The sequence below is a fragment of the Mesoplodon bidens genome (genome assembly GCF_964165515.1).
Source record: "Mesoplodon bidens genome assembly, chromosome: 4".
In the NCBI taxonomy this organism is placed as follows: domain Eukaryota; kingdom Metazoa; phylum Chordata; class Mammalia; order Artiodactyla; family Ziphiidae; genus Mesoplodon; species Mesoplodon bidens.
This window is the reverse complement of record NC_138160.1, coordinates 104,208,925-104,213,726: the sequence shown is the minus strand read 5'-3', so window position 1 is coordinate 104,213,726 and position 4,802 is coordinate 104,208,925.

The following is a 4,802-nucleotide window of genomic DNA, read 5'->3' as shown; positions in this document are numbered from 1 at the left end:
GAAATGGGTTCTTAGTCTCAACTCTGGAGAAGGCTGTCACTAATTGGATTTCACTAGGATATCCATCCAATTTTGAAAGACCGTTTTTATTTGCTGCATCTTACTTTTTGCTGGGTAATTAGAGAGGTGCGTTAATGCTTTAAAGTCTCTAGAGAACCTTTTAGCATAGTATCACATTAAGAAAAAAAAAAGTTTGTGGTGTCATAAGCATGAAATGGCTTCTCATTTACTTATTCCAGCTCCAAATTTTCTATTTATTTTCCCTTTTATCGTGGATAGGCCATTAAACACGCTGATGGATTGGAATGTTGATAAGTATGTATTATCCCAAATTATGTGTATTTAGATTTTTAAGCTAAAAACCATTTTCTTTATAACAATCTTTATCAATTACCAAATAATTAAAAAACACAAGAGAGTATAAGCAAGCAAAAGTAAACTTGACAGCAACCATAATCCCAAATTTTTCCAAAATAATTTGTTTGCCTGTGGTTGTGTCTCTTTTAAGTCTTCTATTATGTATAAGTAAATAGTTTTTCATAAAGGTGATCATATATACCAAATATATTCAATAACTCATTATATTTTGCCATATTGTGAACATCTTTCTATGTTGATACATATAGATTGGTATCTCTGGGTTTGTTTTTTTTTAAAAAATCTCCATGGTATTTCCTTGTACAGATATATCATATTTTAATTATTACTCAAAAAATGGACACACAGCTTGTTTCCAAATTGTTCGCCTTTATAAATAACTCTGCCATGATCATCCTCATACCTATACTTTTTGCAGTTCTTTCCTTGGAATAAATTTCTAGAAATGGAATTTATCCCAAGGAAATAATTTCACTACTTATTGCCAGACTGTACAAAGTTTGTTCTGATTCACTCTCTGACTACAAAAATATGAGAAGGCTGATTTTCCCACACCCTCCTCATTATGAGGTCTTGTTATTCTCCTTTCTTCTGCCAACTCGCAGACAAAAACGGATAATAATTTGAACCTATGCTTGAACATGTGTAGATTTGCCATTTGGGGAAATTTTAAGAGAAAATAAGCCACAAAATGGAGACTGAGTTTGGTAGCTTCTGGATGTTGGTCAATTTCTCCCTTTCACCCCTTGCTCTGCATTTCCTGATTCTCGTTCCCTGCTTCATTAGAGGGAAGAACAAGATCATCTCTGAGACTGAAGCAGAGCACGAGCTCTTTCATTTTCAAAATTAATACCACCAACTCACATACATCTAGGTTTCCTTTAGTTTTAATTGTCTATACAGTATTGGCCTAATCACAAAGTGAAACAGACTCTTCTCTTCAAATGCCTTTTGCATCTAACTCACCATCACTATAGTTCAGGACATCTTTATTCTACATTTTTCAAGGCTCACTCAGTGTATATACCACATCCTCCCTAATCCCCCCACCCAATCTCTCTCACACCAAACTATATAACTTATTATATGTGCCATATTGTGAAGTGTTCTTCCCAGTATAAGGAGAGATCTTTTCAAGCATGCATATATCTAATTATATTATAAGCTCCCTGCAGAAGTCCAGTTTTTTAGGTTCCTCTGGATCTTTGCAAATGCAACACCTTCACTCTTGCCCTCTCTGTAGTATATGTACTCAAATGTGTCACAAATGAAAGCAAACCCCCCTATGATTTCACATCCTCCTGAAGTAACCCCCTCTTCCTTTGTAACCAAATTAGAAAGATAAATATGCTCTTGCTAATCCATTTCCTTGTTCTCACACTCACTCCTCAGTACAATTCAATCCGGCTTCTGCTCTACCTACTTCAACTGCCCCCCACCCAATTTTGAACAATCTTTTTTCAATGTCAGATTTAGGATTTTAAAAGAAAAAAAGAAAAACAAAGCAGAAACAAACCAATCGTATTCCCCTGCTTAAATGTCCCTCTGTTGTTAGAAAAATGCTGAAATTCTTAGCCTTCATTCTCACTGCATACTTGTTTCTCTGAGCTCCTGACTCATCAACCATTTCTCATTTCCTTGGACATGATGTGCTCTTATCCATGTTCTTGGCTGAAACTCCTTCTATATATATATACACCTTTGCCTGAACAACTCCTACTTGGCTTTAAGTCTTACTTTAAATATAGGTCAGGTCCCCCATCCTATGATCTTGTAGCATCCTGTTTTCATGATAGTGCTTATCACGAATATAATTAATTTTTAGTATAGTTCTTTAATGGATCTCTTCTCCACCAAACTATGAGCTCCATGAGGTAAGAGACTGAATCTGTCATATGCTTCTTTGTATTTCCAGCACCCAGCACAGTGCCTGGCACACAGCCGATACTCAGTAAATATTTGTTAAGATGGAAGAAGGAAAGAGTGGATGAAGGTATAGGTAAGCTTGTAGGTCTTAAAATGACAAATTGAGGAAATTCTCATTTGTGGTTATCTTCTTCTCAGTAAAGTAGGAGAAGAGAAAATCTGGGCATGACTAAGAATTTGAAGGTGGAAGAGAGAGTATCAGAGTTTTGAGGATAATTAGAAACTTCTTAATAATTATGGTGAAGAATTGGAGACTTGGCTAAGTAACATAAATATATTTTTTAGCAGTGTGAGGATTAAGGCTAATAGTCATGAATATATGGCAATATTAACCTGCATAGTGTAGAATTTTCTCCAGCAGAGTGTTGGAATCTGAGTGAGCTTGGTGATGAGGTAGGATGGAAGAACAACTGGGCCAAGGAGTTTAGGATATTGGGAAGAAAATATTGAAGTGTTGGATTATAGTAGCTAAAGTGTGTAAGAAAGAAAGTTGAAGTGTTGATTTTCAGGAGAAAGATAAAGGGTCGAAGAACTGGAGATCCACCATGGCTTTTGAAAAACTGTAGTGAGAAAATAGCTCAAGAAGAAACTGGAAAAAGAGAAGCTTTTTCAGAGCATAGGATACTTGAATTAGTCATTCTGACAGTGGAATATTTTCAGTTGATTATAAGTTCCAAAAAGCGGCCATGGGGGTGTGTGGCCGAAGTGGGATGGCAGAAGTTTTGGAAGATGTGTGAGGCAGGTGTTGAACCACCAGGATATTGAATCACCCAGAATGAATGTCTAGCTTGGGGTGGAGAGGATGAGTGAGCAAGGTGCCAAAAATTTCAGAGAATGGGAGGGGAACTAACCAGGATGTAGGAAATACGGTTCTGGAAGTTACAGTAGTTGAAACTATGAAAGTATGTAAGATTGTCCAAAGGAGAGCTCAGAGCACAAGAAAATGAAAGGTTACCAATATTTACAGAGCAAAGGAAGAACACCAGGTACATTAAAAGGATGGCAATAGCTAGTGGGAAGCAGCCGCATAGCACAGGGAGATCAGCTCGGTGCTTTGTGACCGCCTGGAGGGGTGGGATAGGGAGGGTGGGAGGGAGACGCAAAAGGGAGGGGATATGGAAACATATGTATATGTATAACTGATTAAATTTGTTATAAAGCAAAAAAAAAAATTTTTTTTACCCTTCTTTCAGATCTTCTGAGAAATACTCAGTTATTAGGCATTGGAAGAGAGGTCTTTTTTTTCACATTAAAGCACCTCTCATCCTTATAATTACACACTGGTTTTAAAATTTCTTAGAAGACTCCATCTCCTCTGTATAGGTTACTGATTTGTTCTGTCCTAGTCACTGTCCCCCATTTTTTTAAAGCTTAGGTTATTCTTACGGGAGCATTGCAATTCAACTGCTTTCCCATTGAGAAATAGTCTCAAATTAAAAAGATAGGGTACTACTATAAATTTGGAAAATCCACTACAGCATTATCAATATTTAGATAGATGTCTTTTGCTGGATATCTACACTTCACTCTATTGATTTTTTTTGCTGTGTGAGTGTGATCTGGCTTGGAACATGTACTATGTTGTGAAATATTTACTCTAAGATTTATGAAGTACATGCATTTTTTTCAAACTAGAAGTGGAGCAAGGTGTCAATCATTTATCACTTGAGATAATATTTCAAATTGGGTGTAATAAGGATTTTTATTTGAAAACACATGCTATATGCACTGTACAGTACTATTTTTTGGAAGCAAAAATATATCTATAAAATGCATAGAAAACAGTTATCTTTCCATTGCCAATATTTGTTGAGTGCCTGCTATGAGCCACATACTGCACTAGGATCTCTGGTTATGACATTGCCTAAGGAAGGCAGAGACAGTGCTGCTTCCAGAAGATTGCAGTCTTTAGGAAAAAGCAAACATTAAACTAATATTATAATTATGAGGACTAATATAAAGGGGGAAATACCTGGTGCTATGGGCATGTGTAATATGGGATTGGAAAGGCAGCCCAAAATGTTAGTAGATGTTATTTCTGAAAATCAAAAAGATTGCAAGTGATTTTGTTTTTTCCCTTGTTCTTTTTTCTTTTCCATACTTTCTGTTTAGAATAAAACATTTATTACTAGAAAAGACGTAATGTTCACTGGGTGAAAAACGTCAAGCAAGGCAATTTTGGCTCTGCATCTTGTCTTGCAATTGTAATCAACAACTTCAGAAATTTAAAGCTTATTTCAAAACACACTAAAATGTAAACTAAGACACATTACATACTCTTTTCCTGGATTAGTCAGCTAGAGTTGTTGACTTTTATCCAATCCTGGACATCCTAATAGCATTTGGATTAAAGAATAGATTTGTGGTAAATCTAGCAAAATAAGCACTAATTAAGAAACCCAAAGATTCAAGGCCAAGTTTCATGCTCTGCTTACATAGAATCATGAATACTTTGTGCCTCAGTTCCTCCAAAGGAAGACAGCAGAGACTGAGACTGA